The sequence below is a fragment of the Suricata suricatta genome, chromosome 4 (genome assembly GCF_006229205.1).
Source record: "Suricata suricatta isolate VVHF042 chromosome 4, meerkat_22Aug2017_6uvM2_HiC, whole genome shotgun sequence".
In the NCBI taxonomy this organism is placed as follows: Eukaryota; Metazoa; Chordata; class Mammalia; order Carnivora; family Herpestidae; genus Suricata; species Suricata suricatta.
Genome location: NC_043703.1, coordinates 92694636 through 92709931, shown reverse-complemented (window position 1 = coordinate 92709931; position 15296 = coordinate 92694636). Strand labels below are relative to the sequence as shown.

The 15296-nt window shown below is 49.4% G+C and overlaps 1 protein-coding gene and 2 long non-coding RNA genes across 12 annotated transcripts in view; 1 reads left to right on the top strand and 2 right to left on the bottom strand.

The window, feature by feature from the left end:
• PRKCE (protein kinase C epsilon) overlaps positions 1-15296 on the bottom strand; it is a 495693-nt gene that overhangs the window by 252758 nt on the left and 227639 nt on the right. The window lies entirely within an intron of this gene.
• Positions 7772-8953, bottom strand: LOC115289778. Its single transcript, XR_003907803.1, has 3 exons — positions 8648-8953; positions 8317-8435; positions 7772-7895 (listed from the first exon to the last, which is right to left on the bottom strand). It is a non-coding gene; the product is annotated as an uncharacterized LOC115289778 (long non-coding RNA).
• The window catches only part of LOC115289777, a 34096-nt gene continuing 27654 nt past the window's right edge, over positions 8855-15296 (top strand). For 3 of the 5 annotated variants that reach the window (XR_003907801.1, XR_003907799.1, XR_003907800.1), the window contains exons 1-2: positions 8855-9121; positions 10244-10365. This is a non-coding gene — a long non-coding RNA (uncharacterized LOC115289777). Of the gene's footprint in view, positions 9122-10243; positions 10366-10594; positions 10724-15296 lie in introns of those variants that run through there. The other 2 variants (XR_003907802.1, XR_003907798.1) reach the window with 2 other exon arrangements.

Genomic DNA, 15296 nt, shown 5'->3' with positions numbered 1-15296 from the left:
TGGCTGGCTTCAAGGTCAAAGCTCAGTCATGCATTTTTCTGTGGCATAAAGTGTGGCCAATCAATTGGGCACAGAAATCAGAGTGCTAAGTAGAAAGCTGCCTGAACAGATGACTGCAGGGCTCGGAGGAAGGAGCAGGAGGTACGGATCTCACAGCCCCGCAGAGAGCCTGTTCCCCTCTCTCCAGGGCCACACCAGCCCTGCAGGGTAACCCTTCCCTCTAGGGAAAGGAGGGCAATGCTCTCTCAGAGAGGTCTTCCACTTTGCCCCAGTGGGACCTCATTAGCCCGAGTGTTGGTCCCATCCGGCTGGTGTTGAGAAACCTGTGAGCCTGCAAAGGAAAATAAAGGCCGTGCACAAGGGAAACAGAAGCAGTGCACGCTGATGGGAAGAGACATCTGGCCCACACCCCAGCGTCCTCCACACCCTCACCCCTCGGACCAGGTCTCCCAACAGTGCATGAAAGAGACTGGGAGCTGGGGAGAAACCTGGGGCTGTGCCCGGACCCGCTGAATCAGAACCTGCATTGTAACTCCATGCCTGGGCACCCCAGCCCACTCCCAACCCCGGTGCAGCTCAAGTCTGAGAAGCACTGCTCTAGTACCCAAGGGGGCAGGGACGGGGTCAGGACACCTGCCTTGATCCTGATGAGTTCTGGATCAGCCAGATCAGCTTTCTCTTCCTCTCCACCCAGGGACAACCGGTGACCTCGGCCTCTTCAGTGCTGTGGGAAATTCGCCTTTCCAGTTCACTAGGCCTCTGTCCAAAGAACTTGAGAGGCTGGAGTGGTCACTTCCAGGCACACTTCCTTAGCACTTGGGAGCAGGCTGCACGCTGGGCCTTTAAGCCTGGACTGCGGGTCGGTGCCCTCTTCAGGCTGTGCAGTGCCTGGCCTGTGCGCTGCCCCCTCCCCCACCAGGGGCCTGGCTGCCTCCTCCACACTTACTTCCTCCAGGCGCTGAGGGCTTATTTTGTCATCTGTTAGTTTGTCTTCATCCCGGCCCGGGAAGTAGTCCTCTACAGCCGATGACGAGACTGAGACACAGGGAACGTGGAGAGACTCGGATGCAATTCCTTCCTCTCAGAAGGTGGTATGGTCGAGGGCTCCGGCTTCTCGGATCCTACCCTGCCCATCCATTAACCAGTCACGGGCACTCTGGCAAGGTCCCTAAAGTCTCCTTGTGCTTTCCCCATCTCCAAAATGGGGAGAAAAATCCCTCCCACTTAGAGGTTTCTAGAAGATGAAACAGAATTACAGGACGTGAAAACTAGGACGAACAGGAGAGATAGTTCTGGACACGGTGTTTTATTCATTAACGTAGGCGGCAGGCGCGGCTCTCAGCACCTTACCTGTGCTGACTCGAGTTTGCACCGCAGGGCCCGGTTTGGGATGAGACCCGGAGACACAGAGTCAAGGAGTTTGCTCATGGTCACCCCTGTGGAAAGTGGCAGAGGGGTGCTGGGACTCCAGGCAGAGCTCCAGGTCTTTGTCCTGCGGGCGCTCGGAGAGAAGGCCCACCTTGACAGCCTACACAATAGGCAGGGTTGTCTGGACTGGCTTTCAGGCTGGGGGAAAACCCAAGATGCATGATAGGGGTTGGCCACACCTTCTTCATCCACCTCCACCAGGAAGCCCTCAGAGAAATGTGTTCCATCCTTGGCTACCCCCTCGTCACGGACAAACCCAGCAGGAGAGTGCCCCCCAGCAGCTCTTCAGAAAACAGAGTGGCCCCAAAGACATTCCTGACCTCTGAGCCCAAGTACAATCTGGTGCATTCAAATGTTTCCTCAGTGTCCAATTGGTCTTGCCTCTGACTCCTGAAAGCTGCTCATCAGGGGACTGATTAATTTCTCCCTTTGCCAACTCCCAGTCCACTTCAAGCCCTGTTACTCCCAGTCTGATGCTCTGTAATAGGTAAGCCTTGACTTTCTTCTCTCTCGGGCGTTCTCCTCCATCGCTGATCCAATCACGTCTACAGTCCATCATGCCCCCTTTGGACTCCTTTCCTCGATCTCTTACCACACTCACGCCTCCCTGGCTTGTTCTGGAGCTGACCAAGGAGGCTTCCCCGCACAGGGCCAGTGAGGGGCCGCAGGAGATGGCGCCACAGGCAGACACCCTGCAAAACCCTGCCCCAGCCGAGGGGAGGGTGGGACAGTCTCCAACAGGAGTTTCCGTCAGTGCTGGCCTGGGGCCTCCCCACTGGGCTTACAAACTCAGCCAGGCGTCTTGGAAGCTCCTGGAATACTGACACCCAGAGGGACCACATCACAGCCTCTGCTCCTGCTGCTCCTTAATCAAGGGACGGACGTGTGGTGAAGCACATCACCCCTCTCCCACTTTTCCCAGTGGCTGCCCGCCCCCACTTTCCAGCAGAGGGTGAGATCGACGGGTGACCCCGAGATCCACACCAGCCAGGCCTGTGTTCAGAAGCAGGTGAAAGACATTCAGGGAAAACACATACCTCCTTCCCACCTGAGTTAAACCAAGCCATGCGTAGCCCCCACAGGCAGAAAGGGCTCACCTTGGTTTAACTGTGGGCGTTTGGGCTTTGTTTTAGTAAATGCACGGTTTTAAATCTTCAGAGTCTCTCAGAGCAATTTTGCAGCTGGCAAGCTCTGGGGGTTTAATTAGCCTAATTACCTTCAACTTCCTGCCTCCAGAAACCTGCTCTGTAAACGCTGGCAGTGACCTGGCCCTGCAGTCCTGGCCCAGGCAGGGCTGCCTGTACCCCGTGAGCCAGGTGAGACTCAGACTCAGCATCGCGGCACCCAGCGTTGGCCCCGGTGGGTAGGGGAAAGTCCAGGGGCCGAGACTCTTCAACGACCCATGGCCCAGCTAATTAGGAGAATCCATAGGAGATTCCAATGTACTACCAGAAAGCACATCATGCTCCAGATGTGGAACATGCAGGTGGGAGGAGGAGGCTTCACTGAAGGCTGCCCTCCTCCCAACTCCCCGCTGCACATGCACACTCACACTCAGACACACACATCATGGTGTGCACAAACTGCCCTCCCTCTCCACACTGAGACTCTTGGAATAAAGGCCTTAAAGGAAACGGCTTCTAGGTGTAGGAGCCATGTCTCACCTAGCTTAGGATCCTGAGAACAGAGCTCGGGAAGCAATTTAGGGAAGGACCTGTGCTTCTGGACTGCAAGGGGCAAGAGTCAGTCCCCAGGAGCCCTTCAATACACATCCTGCCTTCAATTCACAGTTGCAAGGCTTTACCCCCCCCGACCCCCCCCCCCCCCCCGCCGTCTCCACCCTCCCTGTTGGGCTCCTGTTCACCCCAGCCCCTGCAGAGGCTTCGGCTGGGGCCCCAGCCAGCCCCTCTGTCCTTTAGGAAGAGCCCACAGAGCCATGATGCCAGGCTTTCAGGAAAGCACATAAGGGCTCCGGGGTGCGGGAGCTGTGTTTTACTAGACTTCGGGATGTCTTTAGCTGATTGTGAAGTCACAGTCTACTATGACCCATCAACAACCAATTTGGCCCCAGTAAAATGGATTCCAATTCCCTCAGTACTAGTCTCCTAGCAATCAGCTCATCAATATACATCATGTTTAGAAGCTGGATATTGATTGTGGAATCTAACGGACTCATTATTTAGGATTCAGCTTGCCCTCTGGAATAAACTGTTTTTGGAGCTCCCCTTTCCTTCCACCATCAAATTTCAAAATGGGTGGTGGTGTGGGGCAGCAGGGATGTTGGAGAACAAGCAAAGAGGGTCCTGGGCCTTGCTCACAAATCAAGAAGGCTCAAAACCCAGGGTTTTCCCCCAAGCTCATATGAAGTGGCCTGTCCCATTGCCTGTCCTCACATTTCCTGAATTAACAAGGAGCTGCTGTTGCCATAGGATACAGCAAGCACCAGTGGTGTGATTAAATTTGGTGCCACCAGTGTGTCACAATGCCCACAGAGGTGACTTACAGTCCCTATTCATGTCTGTACAATGATCAGAAGCTCCATGCCCCGACCCTCACATATGGCCCCCATAGCCCAGCTTCCCAGTGTCCCCTGACTCCTCACTCAGGGCCACCAACACCCGTTCACTGCACAGGAGCTGTGACCCCAACTCTTCCTAAGTCCCTGCCATCAGGAGCATGTCGCATGCACAACTGGGGAACCATGGGCTCCTGGGGCAGAGAGGAGGGGGCGGGGGTGAGTCATCAGGAAGAGGAGGGTAGCTGTGGTGGGCAGTCCAGCCACCCAGCAGGTCATGGGGATACCTTTCCCACAAAGAGACTGGTTTGATTCTTTCTCCTCCTGATATCCCTGGGCAGAGGCCACCGATAAGGCCTGACCTTTTAGTCACCACCATCCTGTCACTGAACATGAAAGGGAGATTCTCCACTCCTCGGCAGGGAAAGGGACACCAGAGTCTGTGTATTCCGACCAAGGAGAACCCTCCCCGGCCAACCTCCATTTACAGTTCTTTTGATTTCAAGACTTCCAGATTCAGACACAACTGGCTTCTTCCTATGAAACTATAAGCTTTTTACATTTTCAGATCTGTGCTTTTGGGGGTAATAACTTTTGTATCTGACATTTGTTTGTTTGTAAAAGTGTATGAGCCAAATAAAGGCTATGACCTCTCACATATAAACCTCCCCAGCCCAGGAGAAGGGGGTGTGAGAGCAGGGCGGCCTGAGGCTGTAGTCATGCATCTCCTAGGAGGGAGGGCCCAGGCTCTGAGGAACGTGGAATACATGTCGAGTGGCTAGGTTCCCTGAGCATCTTGGACAAGGGGCCAGATTTAGAAAATTAAAATACCAGATGCCTTGTTAAATTTCAGCTTCAGATAACAGTGAATCACTTTTGTGGGCAGTTATGTCCCATGCAGTATTGGGGACACAGTTATACCAAAGAATTATGCAGAGTTACTCTGAAGTTCAAATGTACCTGGGCATCCTGTATCTTATCTGGCAGCCCCCCTGTGCCAGCTCACCTTCACGTACAGCCCCAGCTGCTGTGACCGAGGGTCTGTCCCTACAGCAAGGCCATGCTGGGGATGTGGAATCCTTCCCCATATTTTAAGAAAAGCAAGAGCATAATAGCAATGAAAAACCAATATATTTTGTAGAGCCTGTGTTATGTGTCTATTCATATCCTGGGCAATAATTTCTGAACTAAGATGGTATTTCACTCCAGGTGGGGCACCCTTGAAGGACCACTTATTGGCTGGCTTTTTAAATGAAGTCCCTCTAAATTCCTTCCAGTCAGTCCCCCTGGGCTTCCAGACCACCGAAAACGGGACTTTATTGCTAGTGACTTGCACTAAAAAAAACACATAGAAGTAAAATCATTTAGGCTAACATTTCCCCAATTCAGTTACGCTCTTTGGAACTCTATTCCTGCAGGAACCTCCTGGAGAAAAGATGTGGTTCTGCGGTCAGAGAAGAAGGAAACTGCATGTTATATATGCCCATCTGGGAAAGGCACTGTGAATGTCAGCATATAAAAGGCTTAAGGAGTCTTGCAGTAAGGAAGCTCTCAGTTGCTTATTCTAGCACTATCCACGCTTATTTGACCAGAGCCCACCGGCCTCCAGTGCCCCCACTGAATACCTCTCAACCCTATAGATAACACTTCAGATATTAGAAACAGATGACTGTTTCTCAACACAACTAACTCCAGAGTTAGTATTTCTAACTCCTTACTTGGGTCTGGGGTTCTTCTGAAGTCTTTTCCAGCCTCACTTCCAGACCTGTTCAGTCATGGCCCTCTGTCCAGGCCTCCCCAAGCTCCATGTGCTCCAAGAAGGCTCCCTGACCTCAGACCTGTCCAGTCCACAGTGATCACCTCCTTGTTTATCTGATCTTTCAATCAGCACCAACCGTTTGCACAAATCACTTGCCTTGAGGACACTGATCCAAATATCCTGATTTTTTAAAGCTATTGTTTCCAGACTCTTTCATTTCTGTATATTTTGGCTCCTCCGCCAGACTTGATGCTACATGGGGGCAAAACTCTTCTTAGGTATAGCCACTTAGTGCAAGATGGATTGGGCATCCGGCAGGCCTTGGTAAATGCTTGTTCAAGGAACTATCTATTCGTGCACCCATATTCTAATTGTTGCAAATTTCAGGGGGGAAAGGACAGCTTCCCTAGAAGAGCCGTGAGCTGGCTTCTCTCGTGCACCATGAACGACTGAAGATTTATCTCAGAGGTGTCTCCTGAGCCATGCATGGTGTACCCCTCACATAAGTCACTGCTCCCCGGGCGCAGTAGCCCCAACTCTGACTCAAACCCCTGGAGGCGAGAAAGACTTGAGTGCGTCAGAGATTTTCATCAAGCTGGAGTGATCCCTCAGGTAGTTTATAAGTCAAAATTCCCAACATTTATGGGCCCCACAGCCCATTGCTTCTATCCTGGGAAATACCCCTGCAGTATCCTAAGGCAAAGACAGCCATGCGCTCTTACAGAAAAGAACCATTGGCAAATGACTGATCTCAAACTCTGAAGTCACTGTACTCTTTCACTTAATGTGCCCGGCTAACTTCAGGGTTTTACAGACACTGTGCCGTGAGCTCCATCACGAAGCAAGGCCTGATCCAAATATCCTGATTTTTTTAAGCTATTGTTTCCAGACTCTTTCATTTCTGTATATTTTGGCTCCTCAGCCAGACTTGATGCTACATGGGGGCAAAACTCTTCTTGCTTAGGTATAGCCACTTAGTGCAAGATGGATTGGGCATCCGGCAGTGCAAACTTCTAACGACTCACCTGCATTCCCATGGTCCTCAGGGGGCTCTCCTCCTCAGCCCTGAGACTCTGACTTAAAAAGACAAATCTAGGCAAAAACAGGGGAGTCTCTAAAATACATAGTGGGAAATCTAAATACCTTGTAAAACCAACTGTGCACTCACGTGGCTGTCCCAGAAGCCGCTTTCTTTCCATTGGAAGTCAGTTATTAAAAAAAAAAAATCTTCAAACTCCACACTCAAGCTTTAAATAAAAAGCCCTGGTTTCTAAAGTAAAAAATAGACCAATCTCCTCCTGAATGATAATGTGACAAAAATATCAGTAATAACTATTTTTGGAAATCAATCATTTTCTAAAACGCATACCAGTCTTTCCAAGGCCTCACTGCATTTAGATCCCGAAAATGTTATATGAATATGTGAACCAGTTAATATCACTGCCTGGGTGAAAACATTACTGGGTCTGAATGTTTAGAATTCAGTGGGAAATATTTTAATATTCTAAACCACTAATGCTTGCTTGTCCCAACCTCAGTCCTCAAGTCATCAATTAGGAATAATGCAACACATTGTTTGGCAGGCACAATTCACAATCAGTTTTGGATTCTGCAGCAATTTCTGTATCTCAGAAATACCAATATGATTTCAGGTAAAATGAAGTTCAAATTTATTCAGTAGGTTCTGGTGGAGCAGACTGTTTCATATCCTTCAGGACTTCACCCAAATGCTGACCCTTCAGAGTTCTTCCCAGGCCTCCCCAGTTAAAGCACCCACACATCTAGACCACATCAACTACATGATTTTATCTTTCTCCAATTCCTTACGGGACCCACACTGCCTTTCTCGTTTGTTAAGTGTTTATTGTCCACCTCCCATTAGTAGGAAATAATCTAAAAGATCTTGCAGTCAAGTCCTCTGCCTGGTCCAATGCTGTGACTCCAGGGCCTAGATCAGGGTCTAGCAGCATCAATTTGTAAAATACTTGCCTCAAAAAAATATTCAAAATTATTGTGACAAAATACATACTACATAGCATGTGTTAATTTAATCATCTTGAAGCGTACAGTTCAGAAGCATAAAGGACGTTCACATTATTGTGCAAAGCATCACCACTCTCCATCTCCGGAACCTTCTCATCTTCCCAGACTGAACTCTGCACCTATTAAACACTGAGGCCCCATTCTCTCCTGCTGGAGAGAAAAGGCCATGGCCTACCTAAACATGGTGCCACATCCCTTAGCAGATGGCCTGATGCCCAGCTGGGAATAAATACATACTTCCATACATTCCATAAATGAATGGATGACAAGTCTGAGACAACTGGGAACTTTCTGGTTCCAAAGGTGAGAGAACCAAGTAGCCTTCTTGGTACTTTCTACTCCAACTGCTGCCTTTCTCCTGGGCTAGACCTCAGTGTTCTGTAAAGGCCCAAGACAGTGGTCCTTCACAGAAGTCCCTGAAACTGTCACAGCCTGGTGTGCATTTGTGGTCAAAACAGACCTTCTCCATCCCTGCCTTGGAGCCAGCCCCTGGGAATACTAATCTGGTTAGAACAGTTTTCAATCCCCAGTGCGTTTTTATGCCCCACTCCTTCGTGTCCCACAGCAGTACCTCTTTCCAACAATAACAACGGTTGTGGTGGTAATGACAGCAATAACCAGCTTCCTTTATTGCTTTATGGTTTACACAGGGCCTTCAACTGCATTAGCTTATTTGACCCGCGGCATAACCTGACAGGAAAACCAAAGGGAAACTGGATTTACCAAAGGTATGTGAGGAATATATGGTAGAACCAAGTCCTAGATTCCAAAAACTCACTCCTTTCTTGTTAGTGGCTTCCTATTCCTTAAATACTACCCAAGCACACAGTAATCTCAAGACCAAAGTCTCTTTAGGAATGCCTTCAGTTACCCACTGAGAAGAAAGATGTAGAGATCCTTACGCTACTAACTAATGACTGCAAACGACCTCACATGTTCATGGTTGTTTTAAAATCTGTCCACAAATTCATACCCTCTCTTCAAGAGGTGGAGTTTACTACCCTCTGTTCCAGTGTGGGCTGAACAGACTCAGTTACTTGCCTCTAATGAATAAAGTGAAATGATGTGTGACTTCAGAGACCAAGTCATAAAAGCCCCTGTGGCTTCCTCCTTGCTCTCTCTTGGCTCACTCCCGGTGGGAAGCCAGCAGCCATATTGTGACGACACTCAAACAGCTCTATGCACACGGTGACACGGCAAAAAACCGAGGTCTCCTGCCAACAGCCATGAAAGAGTGTTTGGGAAGTGGATCCAACAGCCCCACTCGAGCCTTCAGATGACTGCAGTCCCAGCTGGAAGACTGACTAGCTCAGGAGAGTCCTTGCATGAGAACCAGCAAAACTAAGCTTCTCCTGAATTCCTGGCCCACAGAAATTGTGAGATAATGTTTGTTTTGTAAAGTAGCTAAGTTTGAGGCTAGTTTTTTGTACAGCAATTGGTACTTAATACAGTTTTCTACCACTTTGGGACTATAAGAAAGGTTGCCCTTTAAAAATTTATACTTATACCATTAATGTATGCTTATATTAGAATTTTAAGTATACACAAAAAAAAGACATTTAAAAAAGTATCCATATTCTCCTTCAAAGATAACTGATTTTATCATTTTAATATATAGTGTTTCATGTTTTCTATTTGTGTATGTTTTTCTTATAAAAATGAGCTATGACTTGGAATCTGCTTTATTATTCAACAATACTGAATACTATTTCAAGTAATTAAGGAAAATTACAGTGACATGTGGAATTGTTGCATAGTATTTTATTGTATGGGTACACAAAGTACACTTGATTTTTTTAAAAGAAGACTCAGGCTCTCACCGGTGGATAACCATCCATGTGGCTTTCCTGTGCTTGCCCAGGTATGTCCTTAGCAGTAACTGACAGGAGGACAACTGTTGGGTAAGAAAAGGCACCTATTTCCTAAGTGATTGGCATACATATTGCCAAATTACATCAAATATTGGGCAAATTTAGATCCTCCCAGCAGTTTATCAGGGTTTCCCTCCCATCATAACCTAGCTAACAGCAGTGCTCATCAGCATCATTAACAGCCAATTCTTAATGAACTGAATCTCTAGTGGTGGAATTTCTAGCAGACTAACAAAAGGATACCTGAGTGGCTGAGTAAGGATCTCTTTCAAATCATACAGCATACTGCAATATTCCCTCTGGTCTATTTCCCCTCCAAGCTTCCCCTTGGCTACTCTGACTTCGGTGAGACAGGCCAGGGCAGGAGGTAGAGGTAATCTCCATAAAGTCACCAAATGCAGTTGTAGAAAATGTACCATCATCCAGTCTACCTCCAGACAGCAGTTATCTTGGGCAAAAAGCACCTTCCCCCCTCCCCCCAGCCCGAAGATCGTCAGTCACATGATATTCTCTAACATTAGCTACTCATTCATCCCTTTAACCTATGTAGACTCATTCGCTGATTTGTAAAAGAAAAATGTAAAATAAAAACCACCAAATGACTTATTTGTGTTGGCATGGACCAAGATGGGCAGGCAGACCAAAAGGAGGAGCCTTGATTCATCAGACCATGGACATGGGGCCTTGAACAGTATTTATTTACCAGACAGTGTTCTGTGGAAGACCAGTGTCCTGCAAAAGGTTTAAAGGTAGGAGACAAGAGTCTGGGGGATACTAATTTTACATGGATGGATGGATGCATGGATGGATGGATGAAACCAATAGTCATGCCTTTATTAGTTATGGAACTAAAGAACTTGCTAAATTATTTGAGTGAATATTTAATATAATTTTAGCTATTTCAAAGGACATAATGGACATTTAATGATACTACCAATCCAGTTAATGGCCATTATTTCTCTCACATATACCTGTCAGCACAGGAAGCTCTGGGCCACCAGGAGGTCACCGCTGGTCACTTGTAAACACATGTACATTTATCTTGGGATTATTTACCAACTGTGTATATTTTCTCCATAATCCATTCAAATAAAAATGTGTACTTAATTCCTTTGATAAGGGTGTATCAACCCAAAATTGCCTCTTATGTGGAAAATATGTACATTGTGCTGTTAGCCAGTTTTAAAAAGCCAATTTCTTGATTCAAAGGTATAGACCCAATACATACCCAAAGCCAGGGAGGGGGAGTACAGGAAAGCTGAAGGGGAATAACAAGCATTAAGGTGATTGCTCCCACTATCCTTGAAGCAGGACAAGAAGGTGTGCCTCCCAGAAGACAGGATGGGGCACAGAGGTTCTCGAGCCCCTTCTCAGAAAGCCCATGACTTCCAAATTTCTTCCCTTGCAGTCTGTGCAGACCACCTGGAGGCAGGATGGGCGGGGGGGGAGGGCCGGGAATCCAACCACTTAACCAACCAGCAAGAGCTCTGTGCATTTGGAAAAGGCTACCATGACTCAGACGAGGTAAGGGAGCTGGGCCCAGTGCAGGGGCGACATCCAGGGAACACACACACCTTTGTGGCAGACTGCCCCAGCTCAGACACGTCCGGGACAGCCATCCGAAAGTGCTGGGCCTCTCTGTCAAGTGCCTTCTACACCCGGGGACTTCCTTGTGGACACGTACTCATGCAGTGAGCCTCGGCCATGGCCCAAATGCCAGCTCCTTTGGAACCCTTGCCCCTGCCCCCACCTTTCCATATCCGTGCTCCATCCTCTGTGCCCCACAGCACTTCTATACCCCTGTACCGATCTCATCCTGCAAGACAACACCTAGTTCCCTGACACACTGGGACAGGAAGCACACCTTCTTCCATGTGGGCCGGGGAGCCTTACCAGAGAAGGGCTCCGTAAAGTCTGACTCAGCTGAGAGGGCAGAGCTCACATCATCCACCCTGTGTGCCTGAAGAGTGACTTCTGCCAAATGATGAATAAAATATGATCACTCTGCATAAACTCAGAAAAGCATTCTTCCCCTAACCAAACTGAATTAGTACAGAAGGAAGCAGTACTTTCCTCACGTCCTACAATCACTCTTGAAAATCAACACAGGGCTGTCTTTCTTGGTCCTGTGCCCCATTAACCCACATAGTCTGAGGTCAGTCCAACGCCATCAGAGCACCCAGAGGCAGCCAGGCCTACTCTCATACAGAGTGAAACTTTAGGAGAAAGTCCCTCTGTTTCCATGGAAACTCCCCACAGTGAGTATCCTCAGCATCAGCCTCAGCATCAGCCTTACCACCGCTGGGCAGCTACCGTTGCGGCCATCTGCGTTCTGGAGGGACACACCAACACCCTATCGTGTGACCACGAGTGAAAACGAACCACAACAGCAATCCACTTGGGAAAACATACCCCATCAACCCCCTCTATGTCACAAAAATTTTCTTTCTCGGCAGACATTCCTCTCGGCATGTGGCCAAACCCTTACAACTTAATGCTGCCAACACGCACGTCTGTCCGTCTAAGTTCTTCAGGTTCCCCAGACAGAGACAGGAGCATGGATCACGTGATTGGGCCCATGTTGAGAAGGGTTGGGGTGTCTTCCCCTTCGGGGGTAAGCGGTCACATCATCTTACCATGTGCCAGCCAACTGGGGGAGTGTCTCGCATACACGGCCAAGTCTGTACTCACATCAACTCTGAGCATTGGCATTACCCCCATCCTAGGGTGAGGAGAGCAGCTTGCACACCGAGGAAAGTAAAAAAGCTGCCCCCACCGACATCCGCTCAGGGTGCCTCACCCCAGAAGATTCCTCCATGTCACTACACAGCGCTACCTCTCACACATTCCATCTATTTTTCCTCTTAGGTTTATCCTATTAATTTTTATTGGTCCCTTTACTGAATGCTTAACTTCCTCTCTCTTACGAGGCCTCTACCTGGCATTAACCGGATATACACTGCTCAGCAAGGTAATTAGTTACCTTAATCTTCCTTTATCATCAAACCTGCTTCCTTAATCCCCCAGAATAAGTTCCAAGGTCCCCCCAGCGGTTCTAGATCTGAATGCCGGCAGGCTCACATCAGAGCCTTAAAAGAAACCTTCAGAGACAGATACCATGAAAACTCTCATCGCCATCACTCAGCACGGCTTGACGGAACGACTGTTACGTACCGGTCCTGTGTGGTACCGATCCATGGGCTGCAGGGTGTGGGAGGGGTGCTCATTTGGACAGCATGTGCTGAACGCCCACTCCAGCTTACCCAGTCAATCTGAGATACATTTGCTTCCTCTTCACAAAGGAACAGACTGAAAGTTAAAGACCCTTTTCACCTGGAAGCAGAGAGGCAGGATTATGGCCCCAGAGCCCGAGCACACCCACCCCCACGTGACTTGGCACAGCCCTAAGTTCCCTAGGGCATACGCAGAACAAGCCAGTTCTGGGCTCCGAGCTCCAGTTCTGGGCTCCGAGCTCCAGCCCGGCTGTTGAGCAGAAAGAGGACCCAGAATTCAAGTGAGTGTTTGCAGAGGGATGAATGGATGTCTAGACACAAGGGGCCCAAGGCAAGAGGAGATGGGCTTCTGGGGAGGCCCTGAGCAGAGAGGACATGAGCCAGGCTGTGATGAGGGAGACAGAAGCTGATCTTGAAGGACAACCTCACCTCAGCATCCACAGCACATCGACCCCACCGGATGGCAGTCATTCTTGGGTGCCTGCCCTTCCATCATCCACTCTCCACAAGCCTCAGGAGGCACAGGTCACTTGTTTCCACCAACTGCCCAACCCAACACTCTCTTGGTGCCTCAACTCTTCCTTCTCACTCCTCCCTACTGGAACTTTGCTGTAGAAATGGCCCTCAGGGATGCAAATAGTCAGCCCAAACTGGGAGCCTCCTTTCCACACTCCTCTGGACAGATGAACGAGGCTCATGGGAAAGTGTGCAGGAGGCCCCGGGCTGAGTCATGGTGATTCCCTGAATGTCTAGGGATGCTGCCCCAAAGACGTCACCTGTCACCAGCAAGCCTGGGCCAGCGGGATGGGAGGGTGCATTAGCGACTCCTGTGCATCTCTGAGCTCTGTGAACCCTCCTGCCGCAAAGACCACGATGATCCATCTCCAAGTTCCCCGCTGGCGTGAGCTGTAAGGACAGTTCTTCCGCCATCAGCATATGCTGGGAAGTCCACGCGCCATTAAGCAGCCAATGTTGCTCAAGCACATGCCACTCTTGTCTCTATCTAGACAAAAACGTGTTAAGTCTCCAGGAAGTCTTGCTGCCTGACTCGCAGCCACCTTTGGAGAATCTTTGCAAACCAGGTGGGCACTCTGAGCGCACCCGGAGCACACGACCAAAGTGTACTCCACAAACAGAGCAGATACACAACCACCCCCATCTTCCCAGATTCCCCTTCCATGCCAGCTTGCCTGACCTCAGCTTGGGCCCACGCTTTTCTACCTCTGCATTTGACATTTGACCTTCCCTGTTTCTAATGTTCATCCCTCCTTTTTGCTCCTTCTTTGAAAAAACAAAGCACCAAATATCTGGTGAGCTCTTACGTGCTCAGCACAGTGCTGGCATGTACGAGAAATATGAGGACCTGCAGCATGCATCCAATGAGCTCATCAGTCTACACAGACAGACGCCGGGCACCAAAAGGCCCAGTAAGGAGTCCACAAGTGCCACAAGGGCTGAACACAGGCAGTCCCCTCTCTCTGGGGAGGCGCACAGAACCTGCAGGGAACAGGGCCTCGGCTGTGTGGGGAGCAGCAGCGAAGGGCTTCTGGACAACAGAACAATCAGCAAACAAAGCACAAAGCCAGCAAGGCACAGTATATCTGGGGACCTGCTCAGTCAGGGAGTTTCCAGAATGACAGTGAGGCTGCAAATGAAGACCAGATGTGGATGGTGGAAGGCAGGGCCCATGGAAGGAGTCAGTCTTTATCCTCCAGGCAACGGGAAGATAGCAAGGAATTTTGGAGCCACTGTGCTGTTTTGTGGGGACGGATGGAGTGGTGGTGCCACCACCGAGTAGGAGGCCTGCAGGTGGGAGCCACCTGAAGCAGGAACTTGCTCAGATGCTTGAGGCACCTGACAGTGAGGGGCACCTGGGCGCTTGCAGTTGCCATGGGAACAGAAAAACAGGAGCTGTGAATGCAGATGGCTTTTTTAAGGAAAACAAAGATGTTGTGACTGAGCTGAGAGCAGTGGGGAGAGAACAGTCCACGAGGACAGTGATGTTCAGAGTAGACACTTCTGTTTTGGGGGGGTAGCATCTAAACCTTTTTCCATCTTGGAAGAACCCTAACCCCCCCCCCCACTCCCATCGCATGCTTCTTGATGGAAGGCAGAGCCCATATCTGCTAGAGAAGTTGAAGGAGACAGACTGTCCTCTCCCCGTCCCTTGGCAGCCACTGTTTAGAAGTGTGACCTTCCTTAGAGGGTCCCACCTGGACTTCGAAACTCAAGGAGTGACAAAGGCATAGGGGCAGTTTAGGATTCAGTCCCAGAGACAGCATCTGGCAGCGATCAGGGCAGGATCCAGGGACATGATCAAGCCAGAGAGCTTCGACTTGAGAGTTCAACTTGGGCCGAGCTTCCTGTGGTCTGGCAGAGCGAGGTTCTCCAGCCAGGCTGCAGCCTAGAGATTCCTTAGTTACTCAACAGGCCCCCAACAGATTCCT